The 22,992-nt window shown below is 35.3% G+C and overlaps 1 protein-coding gene across 1 annotated transcript in view; it reads left to right on the forward strand.

Annotated features, from left to right (window-relative positions):
- The first annotated feature begins 453 nt into the window (after positions 1–453).
- The window catches only part of LOC133524181 (uncharacterized), a 67,844-nt gene continuing 45,305 nt past the window's right edge, over positions 454–22,992 (forward strand). The window contains exon 1 of the mRNA XM_061860052.1: positions 454–1,733. The gene's annotated coding sequence lies outside the window, so the exon portion shown is untranslated. The remainder of the gene's footprint in view (positions 1,734–22,992) is intronic.

Consider the following 22,992-nt stretch of genomic DNA (forward strand, 5'->3'; position numbering starts at 1 on the left):
AAATGCTAATGTACACCGAGGCGAATCAAATCACAAACTAAAAAAACGGTTGTTATTTAAAATATTGCCTATGAATCTCGTTGCAGAGTATGCAAGAGGAGAGACTTACGGTGCAGTTATAGTGCGTTCAAATCAATGCAATATTTCAAATACCAACGAATTTTTAATATCGATCCGAGTTGCCCTGTGATCCGAGTCACCTTGGTTTGCCCTAATGATTTAGATTTTTTTATTAAATTATAAAAAATACACTATAAATATGCATCAAGTCAAAATCATGTTTGTTTTGTCATCACCATCGTCATCGTAAAAAAATTAAAAATAAATAAATAAAATTTCTCCCTCAATAAGGATCGTCATGAATTAAGGAAATTTATCATTCAATTAAATATAAATCAAGTTAAATTTAAAACAGATGTCAATGTAAACAACATAAGGTCGTCAATACAATATCAAATACAATATAAACATATAAAATGTGGCGATACGTTAAAATACAGCTCTTAATATCGTATGTGTTTATAGCTTACAATCGCACGATTTCACTTGTTTTCACGTGACCGCTAAAGTTGAGATTCGAGGTTAAGCGGCAAACCACTTAAATCATTAATTTGTTTCAGATAGGTTATTACAAGTTTGGTCTATTATTGGAAGATGGGAAGGAAACAAGTCCGAGTGCTATTAGCACCCTGCTGATATTGTATAAGCCTGCAATATTGTTGATGGAGCCTGGATAATCCTACGCCTTACTATAGACCAATCAGCGAAGAACTTAACCTTAGTAATCATATTTCCATCAGGGAAAATCTGCAGGGTAGTCTAATTGAATGAGATTCTTTGGAAGCAATATTGTCTCATAGTGTTAATAAAAATATGCCTTTATTTTTACATCGTTGGCGCCCGGACACGAAAATTAAAGCTGCGTCGCCCGATAATCTACAAGTAGATACACGTATCGTATTAACCGATGGAATACCGAAAGTTCTAGGGTAAACAAAATCCCTTAAATTCAAATCATCGTTAGGGATTACAAGTTTAAATCGCAATTATGTGTATGGGCATGAACAAACTTGTGCTTTGGACACGCATGTGTGTGAGTAAATCACCCTTAGTGTGTACATCATTTACGAGTCCAAAAATGCTACTTTCCTGCTTCCACTCGCGAGTTGTTGTAATAGGTGTATATGTGTGAGTGAGTCGGGGCGTACAGACGAGCTCGCGAGCTCGATGCGGCTGTGTGCGTGGACGGTCCGGGCCGTTGTAGCCCCCGCCAGTAGCGAGCCGCCCGTAGCGGCACCGTGACGCGCTACGCCGTAGCAAAGACGATCGCACATTGTGTTCCGCCTACGTTATCGGACAATAGCGCCGGCGACGATTCGTGGCGTTTTGTTATTTTTTGTTAGATGTGAATAAAAGGGACCCTTTGTGAATGTCACTCATAAAAAGCGTAGACGGTACGTTAAAAGATGACGTCCTTTGTTCACGAAACAGACAGTTTTGTAAAGACTTAATTTTTGAACATTGATGTATTAATGATACAAATGACTGAGGGACGGCTGTGAGCGGGATGTTGTACTCGTAGAGCCGCAGTGTGTTTAATGAACTAATATCTGACATGGTGTAATATCCATGTGACGTTTGCTTGTGTTAGTGGCCGTAATTAATAACAGACGATTGAATTGCGAGTGCCAACATGGAATTTCTGTTTCCAGTAATTCAGTTTCAACTGTGAGGTAACTAATTTATTACAGCTCGCTTTAATACATTAATTTGTTGTAATTGCTTTCTGTTACAGTACCCATGTTTCAAATTACAGGTTACAAATAGGTCCCTTTGATGTACATCAAGGGTAGAAAATTAATGTACATAAATTAATAATTAATATTTTGGTGAAGGGCGTAAATAAATAATGTAACATAAATGACTAACCTATCCTAGTTCCTAGTTTTTGTCGGTTACCGAACTTATACAGAAGTTTTTCAAGTATCTACAAAAAATCTACCTACAGCTTCTTTTGCTTTCCAAATCGGAAGAGATCCCTTAAGGGGATAAGTTCGCCTTTGTACACATTTACTGTTTTCGGTTATTAGATACTATGGCTTCTGTCCGCGACTTTGTCTGCGAGAAATGGTGATGATGATGATTGATAAAATAACTGATCCGTATCTTTACCTATATCGGTTCAGCGGTTTAAGCGTGAAGGGATAATAGACAGACAGACAGAGTTACTTTCGCTTTTATAATATTAGTAGAGAAGTTGGAATAAGGATTAGCACTTTTCAGTGAAAGAAATTATCGAAAGGATACCTGCATACAACTTTAAAGAAAATCAAAAAACTGCAATCCCGATAAAGGCTTATTGTAAGGATTAAGCCCGTCACAGATGGAGCGATAATATGCCAAAAGATATCTTATGATATATTTTACGTACCATTTGACAGAATCCGCACACGAAGCTATAATATATAATTTGGTATCTTACGATATCTTATGGCAAGGCATCTTAAAATACGTTGTATGTTGCGATATACAGCTTGGTATATTACGATATATTTTGGTATACTTAATCTCTCTTACAATGTAGATGATAGATAGACCGATATATATTTTGGTATCGTTGGCGTGTTTGATGATTAGCTATGCTATTAGATATCTGTCGGTTTCATACGGTATATTAATATATATTATCGCTCCTTCTGTGGCTCGTACTCAGGCTCCCATAAACGTACAATGCAAAGGCGCATGTGCCTAGCATTCATACACACTACAACAAGATTGCGCGTTTGAACGCGCAATAAAACTGTTTTCACAATTTTATATATTTTATTAAAGTTAAAAATAAAATCATAAAAAATACTTAAGTACTAAAAATAAACTAACAATAAACTTAACTATAAAAAAACTAAACCTATACTAACCTATAAAAACTAGTCAAACAACCCACCCCGCATCGCTGTCAACGCAAAGGTGCCCATCACGCTCGCTGCGTTTCGGCGTTGAACCGCGATGGACAACCTTTGCGCGGTTACGACCCGGAGCGGGGGTCGAGTCACCTCTCCTGCAAGCGCCGCCCCAGTTCCTCAAGAAAAGATTTCGCCTCCGCGCACCAGCACCCTGACGTCTCCACGGCAAGGGGAACAAACAAGTACCTTGCTAGCCCCGAGTACTTGTCCCTCTTTAGGGACGCTGCCTGCTCAGTAGCAGCTCCTGCCGACCGCACGGTGCGGCCAAGGTGCGTGGCAGCGAACGTACTGACGCAGGTGGCATCCCACAAAAGGCACTTACCCCTCTCCCACGGCACTAGAGTTAAACCGTCCGGCCTTTTACCATCCGACCGACTAAGGCCTGGCGGCTCCAACACACAAGGGACATTGGCTGACAGTGCCCTTCGAATAATATCGTTTAACGCGTGGTGCCGTGGGAACCTCCCCGCGCAGCGGCGACAGCTCAAGGCATGGTGTCCGTTGCTCTCCACCATAGGCCCGCAGATGCATAGATGTGGTTCACAAACATCGCAGCTTAAACGAAGAGCAACGGCCACCCGCAACGAGTCGTTGTCGAGCAGTTTTATTAAAGTATGTTGAAAAACTATGTGACCCGAGCGGGATTCGAACCCGCAACTGTTGCTTCACCGGACCAAAATAATTTTAACAAATGAGCTTCGTGCCTTCTGATATGGAACCTAATCACTTGTCTTTATGTTTTGACTTTAGAAAAAAAAACATATTTCTGTAATAAAAAACATAGTTTCCAACTGATTTCCAACAACTACTTAATGGGATTCTAAGAGTCTCGTCAATCAGATGAAAAACTAATGGTCTCCCAGGGGGCCGATTCCGCCAGGGCCGTTTAACAATTTATTTGGGCTGATTTCTATTTTTTGACGGTTTTTTTTCATCAAATGACAAAAAAAAACTTGGTAATTCTTTAAATTGCTCCTAATTCTGGGCGAAATAAACAGGAAACCCCAATTCGGGACGAAAAAAATGTATGTAATTATCCGTTGAGCTATGCTAATTCCAACGTTTTCGTAACTCAGGGGGAAGATTTTGTAGGACATACGCTGAAATTGTGCTTATATTGTACCTACTGATTAGGAAACTATATATTCACCCTATTTTATCGAAATTTGAGAGAAATTAAAAACTGACAACTAGGTAAATAAAAATTTGCCCATTTATTTTATCAGGGTATCTCACGCTCACCAATAAGTGAGAATGGGATGCCTAATAACACCACAATGATTCTATTTCGCGCACACTAATCAGGTGACCTGACTGGTTAAGCGTATGCTGAGCCGCAGGTATAACACAGCGCCACGCAGCGCAGTGCAGAGCACTTCTTTTAAAGTATAACTAGAACGTCCTTGCACTGCACCGTGCATAGCTAAAGAACGTTCCATACTTTACAAAATCTGCTCTGCCCTGCGCTGCGTGGAACTGCGTCGCCTGCATCTCGAAATACGCTTAGTCTCACCGCAAGTGATCGACAATGTCGTATAAAAAAAAACAATATTAATACTTAAAAAGACTCTAATTATGTTGTCACGATTTTAATTTATTGCAAGTTACTATAAATCCTTACCGGCTCTCGACAAAAAAGCATTTCTTTTTTAATCTATCTAAAAAATCCGCCTACTGAAAAACTGCTACATTTTCCATTGTACCATCAATTCGCCGAACTAAATTCTTACTATTTGCCTTGCGTTGTTTGACTAGGGCAGATTTAAATGTGTCTGCCCTGACCTTTAGCCCTTTAAGTCCTTGACGGGTCTAAGATTGCTTCTCGACTGATGTGGAGATTAGGGAAAGAATTCAAATAAAGTTTCAGCTCTATTGTTAGTGCAAAAGGTTTTTATGAAAATTACGATATAGTATGCACCTACAGCCTACAGTCTACTTACAAAATCGGGGAAGTATAAATAATTATGATTTTCACTTGACAAAAAAGCGACCTAAATAAAATTTTATAAGGTACCTGAGGATAATATTTTAATAAAGCCTACTTAACCCATTCAGCGTTAATCACGACACGTTGTCGTTTTGCCTCTACGAAGCACTTCCTCTACGTACCAGGAAACATATGTTATCGGCTACGGCGTAGCGCTACGACCATAGCTCAGCTGTGAATGTGTTAACACATTTACGGCCCGATTCGAAGAATGAGATACGATAACGATAAGTTCTAGTTTAGATAAGTTCTTATTTAGATATCGTTTGTATATCGTATAATTGACAGAAGCAGCTCGATTCGGGCAACCAATGTCACTTTGACGTTAGAAATATCGTAGATAGATCTTATTGGAATCCCAGCGGAATCAAAATAAACGTCAATTTTGACATGTCGTTTAGGTATCGATAATTTAAAGATCTTTTCAAGATTTGAAACGTGTCTTAATCATTCTTCGAATCGGGCCGTTAGTGCTAGCGCGCTACGACTTCCGAGCGTAGCCGATAACATGCAAAATCCCGTATATAAAAAACAGCGATTACAAACAGAGAACCCGATATTTGCTATATTTTTCATTGAAAGTTTTTATTAAGCTTTTCTTTCGCGGGTTTTTTTTCATATTTTTTTGACCCACGGTTCTAAATAAGAGGGGAAGGGGGAACGTTTTTTTTTCTTTCGCAGCAATAATTTCCGAAAATATTTACTTTATCAAAAAATGGTACCTATACGTTTTAAAATACCGATCCAACGACATTCCACACCATAGGGTGCGTACAAAGTTTTTTTGCAGTTTTTATTATAAGTACTTTGTTGCCATGATTCCTTAATGTCTCTATGCCAAATTGCAGCTTTCTAGCACTAGGAATCACGGAGCAAAGCCGTGGACGGAGAGACAGAAGGACATGGTATAACTATGAAGGTTCCTAGTTAACTACGGAACCCTAATAAAGGTGATTTGTCAACAGCACATACTGAAAAACGCGCAAACAACCACTACCGTCCGTGACTATGGCAACAAGTTCAAACACTTTGATTAAATAGTAGGTATCTGTCATTATAACCACCATATTTATTCTTATATATTTTTACTAAGTTTACATGAATTATGATTTCTGTACACTTCATTTTGTTTAGTAAAATATTTTAACTCTATTTTAGTAATGTTTAAAACTTGTTTATACGGTTACATTAGAAGTATTAGTTTTGGAGTATCAATATTTATTTTCTCGGTTTCTACTTCATATCAGTTGCTCCCTTCGTCATATTGACGGCAAAAGACGTCTTTTCATCTTCGTGTTAAACAGGGCTGCATGGTTTCGTGTTTGCATGCACTGGTATTAAAATCAAATTGGTGTGATTTTTACAATATGTACCTTTACTTTCAGTTGAAAAATAATAAAGAGGCTTCAAAAAACACTACGCCAAACGCCACTATTGTTCATAAACTATGTCTTAGTACATATGCACAATTATTAGCAACCACATAACGGTAGTAACAAAACTAGTAACGATGCAAAATTACCTGGCTACGTTCCCATTAGGCTGCCAACTTGGGCTGGGTATAGACGTGCAAAGGTAAAGTTTTTCAACGTGCGAAGGAGAATATTACGGGTAGTTGGACAAGTATTTCGTTTATGCTCGAGCATATTTAATTACAAACTAGTAGTGTTTGGTAAATTGAATTAAAAACTTATTCGCATGAAATATTTTATGGAAAAATTGTTATAATCTTTAAGGGTTAACGTTAAGATCAGTTAAACGGTAGGTCTTAGCTTCATATATATTACCTATGATCCTTGAAATTTCTATTTTAGTCAAAACAAACGAAGGTATAAAAGTAAGAATAATACTATAGAACTTAAAACTTTTTGGTGCGAAAATGAATCCGCTTTATTCTCATTTTCACAATTTTCATAAATAAATCAATAACGTAGTTTTTTATTCAAGTACAGGGTATCTTATCAAATACAAAATATATTCGTTAGGCAAAATATCAGAATCGGCAAATTAGGGTTATCTAAACCAGAACTTATCGTTATCGTATCTCATTCTTAGAATCATAAATAGAATTGCAACATGACGGAAAGTTGTGTTCGTCTTGCTAGTTATTTTACTGCTACTTAGGCAGTTACTTTAAATTAAAGGTGCTCATGTCATGCCAAGGACACAAACATAATGGAAACCATACAAACCATTTCACAAGACGCGTGGGTACTTTTCTTTATAAAACAGTTTGTCAGAGCGCGCGTATTTTGTATTTTATTTTACTGATTACATGATCAGTTCCTTTTGTTGTTAAACCGTAACAGTCACAGTCACATCTAGACTGAAGGTGAGAATAGTTTATCGAGAGTTGCATTTTTATAAAAATAGATTTAGGCCATTATAATGGACGATAGTCATGCACCACCTAACGCGATTCATTTTTATAAAATATCTATGTCACATGCACAGAGTCACTCGCTTATGTAATCCAATGCAATAGATATGGAGATTATATGAACTCCGTAAAACGGATTTCTCGATTATAGAATCCTACTGCGTTAACGGTTAGTTATGATGACGCCTGCACCTTATGGAAAATTCTAAGTGGCAAAATGGGCCTTAATGATCCAGTAGATAATTCTAGATAAGATAAAATAAGATAAGATAAGATAAGAAGAATTTATTAGCACAAAAAAAACATTAATCATTAATATGTTTCGCAGTCACTCGTCGGATTCGAAATGAAATGCATAAACGGAATATTATAATTACTTATTTCAACAAGAGATAAGTTAATTATCTCTTGTCTTGGTTATCTGAAAGAGATCGCTTTTTAGCGATACAACCGCCTGTTCTTAGGTAAGAGTAGGTAGTCTTAAGCTTGTATTTCGCTTTCGGTGTATTTTTAACTGTATGGTGCACAATAAAGAATATTTTGTTAATTAAACAATATAAAAAACTTATGTTTAAGACCATAATATTTTTTTTTTTTAGTTGCCTGTTCCCAGGACAAACACTGCTTTTGCGAAAAGATTTCAAAATTTCCTTTTGCCTCATATATATAATAAAGTAAATAAATACTGCGATATTAAGAACTATAATGCAGGTGAAGCTAAAACAACAGTTATGTCTTGGTTAAAACATCTTAGTTATAATGAAACAGAACAACTAATGAAGGTTAATGATTGGTAAAATCAATGGTTTAACTTCTCGGTAGGCTTTGTTAGCGGTAAAGTTTGCCTTCAATTTCGCTTAGTAATATTACACACTTAAACACACACACACCACAAACACACCACACACACAATTGCTGTCTACAACGGTTAATAATATAAATTCGTGTAATAACTTTACTCTACCTAAATTGTGATCGTTCCTATTTAGTTTAAGCCTGTTATTATTATCAAAAATGTTTTACTATTAGTAACCTATTATAAAACCAAAACTTTAGCGTAGGATGTAATTCAAATTAGTATTGTTTTCAATTCCACAACACAGGCATAGCCTAGTGTGGCAGTCATAGGTTAAGGAAATCTTGTACATTTTTTGGTAAATAAACTAGTTTTTTTTATAATGCCCATAATAAAGCCCTAATTTATAAGCTGAAATGTCACAGTAGGGCAAGAACCACTAAATAAATAAATTTCAGCTATCACAATTTTCATACATTATTAAAGACCACGTATAAAGTTCTAAATTTAGATCGGACGTTTCGAGGACGGCGTTATCTCCATGTAGGTAAAATTAAAACTTAATATCCGTTCTATAATTTGATAAGAACCAGTGAAAACTGTAGGTATAGGTCCGCTATTCCAATTTTCGTTCCAAGTACTAATCAACATTTACTATGTTGTCAAATACGGTGGCGCGCCAATCATTTTATAAAGGTAAAACGAAAACACAAAAACCCAATGTAGCCTACAACTACAGGCCGACAAAATAAGCCTTTCACACATACTTCCATAAAAACCGTGGATAAACAAAGCGAGTACAAGCTACACAGCCTATGACATTTCCCCCACAATGCCACGCGTCAAACAATGAGGCCAGTCGATCGCAGTATCGCTGGTTTCGCAAACAGCGACACGCCGTATGCGGGGCCTAAATGTTCTTTGTGTTTTGGTTGGATTATCGTTGTTCTATTAAGGAAATAGCATTTTTACCTAACGAAATTATTTGTTGCGATTTAAATAGAAAAAGCTATTTTTTTCCTACATTTTTTTATTTTATTTTTAAATATTTTAAATATATTTTTTTTTCTGGAATTTTTTATTTTAAAATATTTTAATTTTTTCTGGAAATCATAACTATGTAAAGTATCTACATAAAATTGGCATGTTCATAAATGCTTTTTCTTTCCTCTTTTGAGGTTTCGTAATTATAATTGTTAGTCGTGTTTTTTTTTACTACTCACAACATTAGTTGCTTACTTTAGGCTGGCGAAACTAAATTAAATAACACCCTGGTTACGGTTCCGTGCTCATATTATTCGTTATTACATAGGTACATTACCGACGTAATTAGTATAATGTAATTTAAAAATTAAACTTTGTTATATCTATGATCAAACCCCAAGCCCAGCAGACCAATTCAAACGTGACAAAGAAAAAGGCACGCAAAAAGTGATAAAAATATGACTTAATTTGGATGTCAAAGTGTACAATCAAATTGACCTCCATATTTGTAAGCAGACAAACAACAGCTAAAAAATAATCGCATCGTCGCAAAATATAGAGTACAACCGATCGATTCACCTGGCACAAAAGTCTGTTGGCTCTACGACTTGGCAAGCTGAGTTATGGCCAACGTTCCGTAAGATTTGTGAGGACACGACGGAAACCTCTTTGAACCTTCGCCTGACACATTGATGTCGTTGACCCTTCTTCCAAGCATGATATTGAAGGTTACAGCGAATATGTTTCCTTTTACACCGAATTTTGAATTTCGAGCGCTCGATATCGTCACTTGATAATCTGTGCCAAACGTCGAAATGTTATTTCGAAATAGATGCGATAGAAATTAGGAATCTAGTGATATTGACCTCGTTTTAGTAGGATTTAAATGCCGAAATTGACTTTGAATGACGAAATCGAGCGCTCAAAATAAAAAAAATTGGCCCCTTTGTGAGTTTTGTTATATTTTATGTCTATTGAATGGCCTCCTGCTTGTACTATGTGTAATATTTACCTATTACTTGTCAGTTGTTACTCTGCTTACCAAGCTAGAGGTTCTATCTTAAAATCGCGTCAATGGCAAAAATATTTGTTTTTGAATTATGGGTATTGTAATACGTGTCGAACCCATATAATATGCTCAGAAATAGTTTTTGCTTTGAACTATTCAAGGTTACAGGCTCTCTCTTTTACTATTTTTATGAGTAAGAGCGAGTTCTTTTCCAGTTCATATATGGGCACATATGAGGTATGTATTTTAAATATCATATTATATTGTTCCCTTATAGGACATATAGTACAAGCTTTTCTTACTTTGAGGCAGGGTAGATCTGTGTATGTTTGTTCCTCGATGTTTATTTCTTATTATTTAAATATATTTTCTAGAAAACTATAACTCTCGGGAAGCTTTCAAATAACGCTGTTGAATTAACTGAAATTTTGCAACACAAACTGTAATAAACAAGAAAACTCCCTTATAAGTAGGTAATAATTATAACTTCTCTCTTGGGTTTCACATATATAGCACGTAACTAAGTAGTCTCATTTAGTGGCAGTTTCTCCGTTTTATGTTTTTCTGTTCTGTTTAAATTTCTTTTTTTATGAATAAATTATTTATTTTTCTATAACTATGTATATCAAAATCAGCAGAACTTTATTACTAATAACTTTTACAATAAGTAGTTTATTCGGATCATTGTTGTTCCTTGTTATGATAACAGTAGCTGAAACCTGGTAACCAATAAATGTTACAATTCAAACTGTTTGCGGCAACGGACTGCGGTGTATCAATATCTGTATTTGTAGGTATACAAAACGTATTGGTTTTAGCATGATTCATTTATATTTTTGCGTATGTATTTCCCTATTTATTTTACTAGCGCTGCGCTGCCTGTGTACATAATGCTGAATATCTGACATATATGTATATGCAATTTAACGAAAATACGAGGCTTTTCTTCTGTTTCTTTTTTAGTGAACATCTTAGTCAAAATATGTGGCTTGGCCGTTTTGCTACCGCCACAATATGGCGTAAGGTAAAATAATATTCAATGTTTCATTTATAAATATAATAGTTCTTGTAGTAACGAAACACATATTTTGACTAAGGTGTAGAGTTTGTCGAGTAAGGGCTTGTAGAGCAACGGGCATTTAGAGAAAGAAGCTTAGCTCTATATGAGATCTGAGGTAGTGCCCTTGGGCTTCGCTTGGCTCTTTTTTCAGAATATATTAAGATATTATTTTAAATGATTTACATACCACGATAACGGAAGAAACTGGTTTTAAAAAATGGGTCAGATCGTGAGAAAAGTTGATGCAACTTGGCACGTCTTTAATCTGCAGATATGAGGACTTGTTAAAAAAAAGATGATATTCTATTTAAAACTAAACCCAGAATTGCAGTGAATGTGAATGAAATTACGGCCGGACATAAATCTGGGAAAATAAATTTCATACAGGTACACTAGAAACATTATGGGAATAATATCGCATTCACGTGCAAGGAACATTATTAAAATAGCAGTATCTCCAGGCAAGTATCGTCGCGTTGCCTCGTAGTGGGTAATGCGGGACATTGTTACGTCGAGAGCAAAAGCTAAAGAAATTGAATTGTACTATAAAAATATGCTTAAAAATACAGTTTATCCCTGATCTTAAGAGTTTAAAGCGCAACGGGAAGTTTCAGGTGAATATTATTATGATAGACAATAACTCAAAAAGCGATAAATCTGGAGAAGAACCTCATAATACAGGTTAACGCTAAAATACGTTAACACATTTATTCAAGAATATTTTTATAATTTCGGTACATATCTTTTAAAAAATATCATTAAAACTTAATATTTCAATAATAATTTTACTAAAACAAGACGTATGTTCCAAATATTCTCCTTTAGTCACTCAATACACAAACGCAAACGTTTGTTCAAATTATCAACAAGATTCCGCTGAAAATTTTTGTCAACGTGTTTTAGGCCACCCTGTAGGTCTCTCATGCATTAAACGATGTACCATCCTTAATATAAGGACACTGAAGTCTATTGTGAATTTCTTTTCTATTAATGACGTCCACTTTGTTTCTATATTCCATCTAGTATAAACTGACCTTTCATTGTATTCCCAATAAAATGATAGGAAATATGACCCGATATCCATAAAGAGAGAATTTTATTTGCTTATCCAGCCAACAAAGTATGTACTATATTTTATTGTACAAATAGAAATACAATAATCGTAAAATTCTAATAACCATCACAAGTCAAACGTTAAAGTTGGACTTTTTATTTCCACGAAAACAATTTTACAGTACATATGGGGCTACTTTATAGCACTAGTGCGAGAAGTAGCATATTATGTTACTGTGTCGAACATTTAAAGGGCCATATGTACTGTAAAACGTTGTACGATACATGTGCGAATAGGTAATTCGCAACTCGTGTCGATTTAAAACACTCCCTTCGGTCGTGTTTTAATTTATCGCCACTCGTTTCGAATTTCCTATTTTTCGCACTTGTATCGTAATGTACTATTTAGTGTTCCGTACAAAGCTTTGTTCACGGACCACTTATGGGATCTCTTCGGTCTTGCAAATCGGTCAAATGATTTTTTTTTAAACGCATACGCCCAGTGTAAATGTGTCATAAATAAATAAATTTTATAGGACATTATTACACAAATTGACTAAGTCCCACAGTAAGCCCAATAAGGCTTGTGTTGAGGGTACTTAGACAACTATATATATAATATATAAATACTTGAATACATAGAAAACATCCATGACTCAGGAACAAATATCCATGCTCATCACGCGAATAAATGCCCTTACTAGGATTTGAACCCGGGACCATCAGCTTCGTAGGCAGGTTCATTACCCACTAGGCCAAACCGGTCATCAATATCGACTCATATGACTACAGTCCGTAATTTTTTTTAATGTGAAGGCAAAACTTTCTAGTTATTAAATGTTGTATTTTAAATTCAGTTACAACTACACAAGGCGCATTATTGTATCCCATAACCGCGACAGTCCCGGTGCTGAGACATTGTCGTGGCACTCGCTACCGAACGCCCAGGAAATTGGATTGAGCCGCCAAAGACGCCTGTCCTTGTTTGTAAATGTGTTTTGTTGGAACCGTGTTCACGCAAGTTTGTGGCAACTTTATCAAATTCGAAATAATGTCACTGGCATTTCGACTTGAAAAATATGGAGTTTTTAAGTTTTTTAACAGATTGATAGGATTTAATCATAACATAACATAATTTATAAAATAACTTAATACATCCGCTAAATAAAAGAATACTTGTATATGCCATTATATGTAGGAAACTTAATCTAATGGAAACATTCGAACAGGTAGCCTCTTCGGAAACATCTTGTAACGTAGCCAACATGTGACTTGTTTTCTCCCTGTATGCCATCTCAATTTGTAATATGGTAGCCATGTCATAACCTGCCATTATGTTGAGTTATAGGGGTTCCATTTTTATGTACTCTTGTATATTATACCTTATTATTAATCTTAATTACCTATTTTTCATTGAATTTTTTTTTTCTTCTTATTTTTATTATATATATAAGATATTTATTTACCACTAATAAGATAGACAAATAAAAATAATGCGTTGCTATATCTGAAACGAAAATTAACTAAATTATATGTGTATTCGTCTATCTGTGTGTAAACTAAATCAGAACCCCTAGTCTAAATTTATTCGATAGCGTAACGTGACGTACGCGTTTGCGTTAAGTCTCATTTTATACGGGATTTAGGAGTAGTGCGCTAAGTGGGACGTTTTGGAAAACGCAAAATCCCATACAAAATGAGAATTGACAAACGCGTACGTCACGTTTCGCTATCGAATAAATGTACACTAGAGGTACAGAAATATCACTATTTGATAAACTTATTTTAAATAAACTTTTTTTTACTGTATTTCATTTTTTCTCATGACATATGTAACATTATCGACAGCCAAACAACCATAGAGTAGGCGGCGACCAAATAGGAAAAATAATAAAGTATAATTAACACTTTTTACATAAATATACAGAATAATTTATAGCTTGTTATTTTATTTACACTATTTTCATCCGACTATGGTGAACAAACGGGAGGGTTATTTGTATATTCATTTATTATCCTTGGTATTTTTAACAGATTTTATTCAATACTTTAAAAAAATATGTCTTACCTATCTTAGGGCTATAAATAATAATATGTTTTACCTACTCGTATTCGGTATGTGGCTAGGGATACATAAACGTTCACTATAGTAACCATTTATATAAAGAACGTAACAGGAATTTAAACAGAAGCTTCTCCGAGATCGTAGTCAAAATGACGTATCAAAAACAAAGCATACCAGCATGTGCTTCAAGCATTTTTATGGCTACACATAAATCTGTAAAGTCGAAATTGAATTCAGGTAGCACACGGAGAACGTTAAGGCAATATGAATGTATCCTGTAATGTTTTACAGTAGTTGCCAGAGTTTTGCGAGAAAAAGTATGAATAAAAATGGAAGCGCTGCCGCACTCTTTTGAAAAGTCATTTTTGGATTTGGCTCCTGGTTAAGATTCTGACACTGAGTTTGTGGTTCGTGATACGTAATTTACTTATCCTGCATACATTCATGATTAGTTTCTAAACTAAAATAGAATCACAAATTGTATTTAAACCGTCTCAAATACATATTCCAGATTTTATTTCCTATTACTGTAACTAGTGTTGCTGTTGGTTAAGACTCGAGTCCATTGAGTCCTCTGCTTTAAGACTCGACTCAGTTTTTTAGACTCTTATAATTAAGACGAAACTCGAGTCCTTTTCGACTTATTAGAGTCCCGAGTTGTTTGTAGAGACTTGAGTACTTTTCGTAGAACTTGTAATTTTTTTACAAATATCTTCGAAATGCGTTGTCTTTATGTAAAATTCATGGATCTACATAACATATATCATACAATAACGTATATTTCCTTTACTGTAGTTTAGGTAAAACCTATACAATTGTTGACTGAGTCTTTATCCGGAGACTCGAGTCGTTTTTAGTTGCGCTTAAAAAATACTCAATAAAGGACTCGACTCGGGACTTAAAAGACTCAGAAGTTATTTTAAGCTCTGAGTCTCGTAAAAACGAGTCGTGTTCATCCATTTAGACTCAAAAGACTGTGTTCCTACCAAACACTAACTGTAACTATACAAACTACCTATTTTAGAGCCCAACTGGAGAATTACCTCCATCTTACAGAAAACCACAGTCAAATAATACTAGACCCTACTCATAGTGTTGTGTTCCTGCCGGTGAGTAAGGTTTCCAGAGCTCAACGAGGGTGCGGAGTGTTAGGGTCGGCAACACGCATGTAGCACCTCTGGAGTTGCAGGCGCCCATAGGCTACGGAGACTGCTTATCATCAGGCGAGCCGTATATTTGTTTGCCACCGACGTAGTATTTTTTTTTCGTTTACGTTTTAACTGGTTATGTAGTGAGAGTCAGACCAAGAAAAGTTTGCTACACAACAAGTTACTTCTTGTCTTAAAACATTTCATAAAAGAAATAATATGTCTTTGTAACTTTTATAATAACTGTCTATTAAGTTAATAATTCACAAAACTTTACGTCTGAAAACATTTCATACAAATATCCAACGGTAAGTCCTTAATCGGAAACAAGCGATTGAACTCACATACATTGTATGCGTGTAATTAGCACTCCCTGTTTAATCAGAGGGATCGAAGGGTAAAGGCGACATACGAGGAATTCAGAATTATGTAATTTTCTCGAACAAATCTTTCTCCACTAATATATTCTACTTTCGTTTACGTTAACAGAATTTACGGCACACTTCATTAGTAATAGTTTACGAAAAAGATTTGATCTCACATAAAAAGGTGTCATTTATTGGATGAAATACTTTTATCGGGTAACTTGTTATTTGACATATTTCTTAGAGGAAATTTCATGGGTTAAAATGTATAAACTATATATTAAAAAAATACGTTTTACAAAAAAAAAATATTACGCGAATATGTATAAAAAAATTCCTCCTCTGTGTAAGGCAATCGCCTTCGTATAACTAGTGCCTAGACGCCTACACCATGTTTTGTGATTAGTTGCTGAGCGAGCCCTTGGCTCCCAGGAGCCATGGCAATAAACCGGAACAGAACAACGGAAGATGATGGTGATGATATATAAGTAAACTAGCAACCCGCCCCGGTTTCGCATGGGTTACACAAAACTTTAACAAATTATATTAATAAACCTTCCTCGAGAATCACTCTATTGATAGGTGAAACCCGCATGAAAATACGTTCAGTAATTTCGAGTTTATTGCGAACATACATGCACAGACAGACGCGGCGGGGGATTTTGTTGTATAAAGTGTAGTGAAATACACAAATCTGTGGCCCTAGTGAAAAAGGGTACAAGTCTCTGGCAGTTTAGGTGTATAAGGGCATAAGTCGTGTTACGTGGAACATACACCCCTTTACACCTGCGCTGCCAGAGACTTGTACCCTTTTTCACTAGGGCCACCAGACCAGAAATCATTCATCCACTTATCTATAAAGCAAAAATAAAATTGGTTTTAACGTAACTCCGGATAACCATCTAAGTAATAAAATTACCAGTATCCTACACCGGGGTTATTAATAAAGATATAATTCCCCTGGTTACGAGCGCGAGTACCCATCCGCGTGGCAATTAAATCGCTTGAAACGATACTGTGTCCGTCGAGATTTGCATACAGATGTGATTATTGTCAAAATGGCTTTATGTGAAATGGACGACATGTGCGTCAAAAACAGGCCTGTAAGGTCTCTTGGGTCCTCCAAGTCTGCTCGTTTTCTGTTGGATGGGTTTTGTTTGGGATATCTTATATTGAATAGTAAAATGTATGCTTGATGTGTTCGCTCAGTTGTGAAAATACTTTATAGGAATAAATTTAAATAAACTTGAGATGTTATTATATTTATGACTACTCATTGTTTACAACTTATGACAATTACAATGAGGGCTGCCGCGTATGAATTTGTCTTTAGAGGTGCTAGTGTAGCGTAAGGTCTCCGAAATGTCAGTTGTCACTCTTTCTGGGTGGGATACGCGCGTTTATGACAGTACGAGTATATTACAATTATAATTATTTTGTGAAATATCGGATTATTTATTGAAAATATGAGTTACGGCTAAATGAGTATCAGTACTTTGAAAGCAGAGTTAAGAAAAAGAGGTGCGAAACTAATAAGCGGTTCAAATGAGGAACTTATTAAGAGGTTTTTTTTCACGGTATGATGTTATGGTACTCATAAATATTATTAGAAATTAAAAACTTTGTCGCACTCATAATAACAATGACTGTCACAGCTGTACTTTGGGTCTTACTCAACAGTGGCGCCAACTGGTGAACACAAAAACGGTAGCCCTCATTAGCCTCAAGACCGTACGTTGTTGACGATTTCCATTTTGGTCTTCATCGGTATTTCTATTTTATCATATCGCAATTCACTTGATTCCCCATGAATCCCATCATAAGAACCAGATTTTGACAAAAATGGGACCAATCTGGTAGAATTTACTTCATAAAAAAGGTATCATATCTATTCATAATATTACCTATACTTTACTTGACATGTAAAACTGTGTTATAAAGGATAAATGAATGAAAATCGGTCTAGAAATTACAAAGCGCCGAGATAAAAAACAATAATAAAAAGCATATATTATCTACAATTTTAATGAGAAGCTCCGCCTTTTGAAATATTGAATTCGGATAAAAATGAGAACAAACATTTTTTTTAAAGTTAAAATTCAAATTCCAATTCACTGTAGTTTCCCCAGATACGCAAGGCAAAGCAGAACGATAAATTTCATGGTATGGGCGATAAAATATAAATTTCTTGTAACAATATTATTTAATTTGTACCTTGCCTCTGGCGAAGTAGCTCCTTAGTAGGCAACTAATGGTGTTTAAGCTTAAACAATATGCAGTTTTATACATACTGAATATTCATTGAATTTTTTACTTAATGTAACAGTCGCATGTAGTCACTAATTATAACATGAAAAGCAAGCTTTTCTAACATGGTGGCACAAACTTTGGTAATAAATGACCCCTCTGCGGGTTCGCGTTAATAGAAATCCTAAATCATCCAAAACCTCGTCTTTTGTTAAACTTACATACAATTTGTACAGTGATCGCCCAAAAAAATAATTTATGGTTGGTCGTCGAGGGGGTCTTTTAATTCCCCACCGTCACCACATGTTGGTTACAGTTTTTCAAAAGGCCCCTTCTATTTACTCCATAATTAAAACGTTGGGCGGTCTTTATAGCCGACCGGCAAAATACTCTGTTATGCTTCGTACACGGTGCGTTTAAAAAAAAATGTTTTTACGATTTCTGGCTGTGACTGAACGAAAACTGTAACAACATGAAATTAAGGTTATTTAAACTAAGCCTGGTTTTAATAAATCTTACACATCGTTTATATTTCTTATGGCGTCTTAAATAGATATGTATAACGTTTTCGCTTCCTATAGCTTACAATATGAAACATAGTAGACATTTAGAATGTCCTGGTATTCAATACTTGCATAGAGGGTTTTTTTTCTGTTACTTATTAGTTTTTTCGATAGTCACAATATATAACATGATAAACATTTTATATTTTCTCTTTCAAATACAAAGATACCCTTTTACGCAGCCTTTTAATAAAACAGTCATTTTCCTATAGCATGGATATAGGGATACATTAGTATAAACGGCTTGTTAAAATACACGCCATAGCCACGGGGCGAAACGCCTTATTAATTAAAAAGTTGCATCCAAAGGGGCTTATCGATCAACTGACCGTAGGCCCCTATGAATGGACACCCTTCACAACCGCTGCGCCCAATTGGGGAGGACGGTAAAGTCTTTTATTTGAATTTTAAACAGAATGTTAATCCCTCAACTGTGCAATTTCACGGTATTGATTTTTATTTGATGCTACATTAATTTATAGGGGATTAGGTCTTTTGTTTGGTGTTTTGATTTTCTATTCAAACAATTTTAACCCTCCTGCTGTTTTTGAATTAATTTCGCTTATCTCACTGGGTTTAGAATTCAATTAAATGTTCTTGAAAGTTAAATTAAAAAAAACGAATAACGTCTGGAATGAAAACGCGGTGTGAATCTTATGACTTTAAACTGGTTATTATAACTAGGTACAATATACATGTTATTTATTTATGGAATTTTAACTTTATTACCCAAAATATAAAAATAATGTACAAATTGTGGACTTAATGCCTAAAAGCATTCTCTACCGGTCACTCATCAGGCTAAACAGAGACATGTATAAATGGTGCAAGGAGAATGAGAATAAGAATGTTCAAGAAGGAGTTTAAAATACTACATATCAAACTTACTTATCCAAATTGAATCTGACACGTTTGGCAACCAGCACCGAAGTAATCAGTTTTTTACAGCTTGAAAGTTAAATATAACGTAGGTAGTATGTCGGCACGCGTCGATATTGCATTTCTACGTAAGCACTCCTCTCGGATATTGACGCTGGTGCTGAGAAGATATTCTCGTGATAGGTTCATGCAAAATGTGCTCGTTTTGTATTTAAATCTGACGGATCAGAATTTCAAACATATCTCGGCAGACTATTCTAATAGTCTACTCGTAATACCTAGCTATTGCATGTCTATGTTCCTTGCGATGTTATATTTCTTTGCTAGCAACTTTTTGACGAGCTTACGGAATCGCGCTCGGTCTATTTTAATACAATAATTACTTTTTGATGACTACTACGAGTATTTAGGTTGCGATTTAAGTGCTTAGATAAACGCAAATAAAAGTTCACTTGTAATTTGTTCGCCAAATACTTCACAATAAATAGCTATTTCGTAGTAACACGAAATTACCCGAGGTAATTTGTATTTACTTTACTCAAGAAAAATATAAACATTTCTAACCCGCCGATTCAGCAAAGTTGTCAACTGTTTCTTAATCTGGAGCTATTCGCTCGCCAAGCAATTATCTAGGTGAAATAGTGTCCACATTAGAAGCACTTACTTTGTACAGACTTAGATAGGATTAAGTTCGTAGTAAATAGCATCCTGCAGTGGCCACTGCCACTAATATTTATTGGGGTAGGTATATAATGCTTCATTTTTAGGGTTTTGTACCTGAAATGGAAATAAAGGAACCCTTATAGGATCACTTCGTTATCCGCCCGTGCATCCATCCGTGCATCCGTCCGCCTGTCTGTCAAAACCCTTTATCTCGGGAACGAGTTGAAATTAAAACCATAAACTCAGGTCTATAAGTCAGGTCCATTTAACGTAAAAAAAGTAGATATGGCCGTTTATGCCGCAAAACAACGTATATTGTGACACTCTTAAGGGAATCAACATTTATATGGTACTTCTCGTTGAAATTTGGCAAATAATATCTCCTTACACTACAAATACAGAGACAATTCTGAAAACAATAAATATTTAAAATAAAATGAAAAATAATAACTTAAATGTGTCCGAAAACTTTTTATTTTATACGAATTTATAGTATTAAGATTTTCCCCTGTACTTGAAGGTAGTGTAAGACCATATTACTTGCTAAATTTCATAGTCCTAGGTCAACGGAAAGCACCCTATAAATGTTGATTCCTTTGAGATTGTCACAATATATGTACACTTCCGTCCAATGGGTGTACACTTGAGTATATGGTTTTAATTTCACCTCGATACTTCCTCGCGTTCCCGAGAAAAAGGGTCTTTAACAGACGGACGGGCTGATGACAAAATGATCCTTCCGGGTTCCGTTTTTATGGTTCCGTAGCCAAATGGCAAAAAACGGAACCCTTATAGATTCGTCATGTCCGTCTGTCTGTCCGTTTATGTCACAGCCACTTTTTTCCGAAACTATAAAAGCTATACTGTTCAAACTTGGTAAGTAGATGTATTCAATGAACCGCATTAAGATTTTTACACAAAAATAGAAAAAAAAAAACCAATAAATTGATAGAATTTCCCCATACTTAGAACTGAAACTCAAAAAATCTTTTTTCATCAAACCCATACGTGTGGGGTATCTATGGATAGGTTTTTAAATATGATATTGACGTTTCTAATTTCATTTTTTTCTAAACTGAATAGTTTGCGCGAGAGACACTTCCAAAGTGGTAAAATGTGTCCCCCCCCCCCCCCCGTAACTTCTAAAATAACAGAATGAAAAATCTAAAAAAAATATATGATATACATTACCATGCAAACTTCCACCGAAAATTGGTTTGAACGAGATCTAGTAAGTATTTTTTTTATATTCCGTCATAAATGGTACGGAACCGTTCATGGGCGAGTCCGACTCACACTTGGCCGCGTTTTTCCTTTTAAGGTACGGAACCTTAACGACAGTCTTAAGAAAAATAGATTTAATAGCTCAGTCCCATAAAGCGCTCATGCGATTAAAACTATTCTTAATGATTATGAGGGTACGTGGTCGGGTCTCCAGCTCAAGTTGAATGTCCTTCTATTCTAGCGAAAATTAATTGTAATCCTTGACGCATAAGACTAAAAAAGTATAAAGCTTAAACATTAAACCGCTTATGAGCAACGCTTCACTGTTTTAGCTCTCACATTTCAAGTTTTAAACCGGAACTCTATTTTATTGCAGCTATTATCTTTACTGGATAAAAAAAACTCTTTTAACGTTACGTTATTTTAATCATCAAAAACTTTCCTTTACGACTAATAAATTGCGTTAAACAAGCTAAAAGGTTTAAAGGTCGCCGTAAAGCCAGCTATAAAGCCACTTTGTAAATAAAAATGGTTCAGTGTTGCTCGATATTATACAATATGTTTGTGGGCCAGAAATCTCTGTAATGGTTCCCATATGTGTCCTTACGGAAGGGATACAAGCGATAAACCAAAATGCTCTCTAAAAATGGCTCCGAGTATTGACATAGATAATGTACCGAGTACTGGGAAGAAGAGCCCAGGGGAGGCTTTGTAAGACAAAGACGTGAAAGCAAGAGGAGATTAAGGAAGCGATATGTACTTATTATGGCGGGGTTAGGCTAGAAGTATCTTAACGGCTAGGCGCCGCTGAGACAGCAACGAGATAAGATGGGTCAGGGAATGCTTGGATAAATTTATAGCAAAGGCCATATTATTATGATATATCTTATAACTTACTTTAGTAAAATAGTCTTAAAAGAGAATCATTGACATGATAAATAGGGGTGACAAAACATAGGAAGTATACCGCGCCTATCTAAATTTTGTTTTTATTTTAATAACATAATTTATTTACAATAAAAGTATACATAATAATGGATATATACAGTAGTGTTACTATAACTAGCTTAAATCTAAAATAAGCCCTTAAGTTTACTAAAATAAGCCCACACGTTTTGTTAGAAAAAGTAAACTGAAGCATAAAATTTTAATCTGTACTGTAAAATATGGTAATAACGTAATGTGACAGTAAAAAGATGACTGAAATTTACTACATCTACCGTATATATACTTATCAATTTGAAAACAAAATTATATTTGCCACTTGAGCGGGCCGCTGATTTCTCGAAAACACTGATATTAACATCACTGCCACAATTCTAACCATTTAGAGCAATGTAAACAGCCCTTGTTTTATACCCGAGGACACCATGTGGCATTCTAAAAACAGACCGAAATGCCATCCCCTTTAATCCTGAATACAGGGTTGTTTTGGTCCTTCTGTCATTTGCATAAGTCTACCCTTTGGCTTTGGTACTACAGTTGCAAGATGGTAAATTGAATTCTAAGAAATAATTTATGTTAACTACGTATTATTTGCACAATTGATAAAAATCGATTATATAATAATAAGTGATATATTTAAAATAATAACAGAATGACAATA

Source organism: Cydia pomonella, chromosome 13 (assembly GCF_033807575.1).
Source record: "Cydia pomonella isolate Wapato2018A chromosome 13, ilCydPomo1, whole genome shotgun sequence".
In the NCBI taxonomy this organism is placed as follows: Eukaryota; Metazoa; Arthropoda; class Insecta; order Lepidoptera; family Tortricidae; genus Cydia; species Cydia pomonella.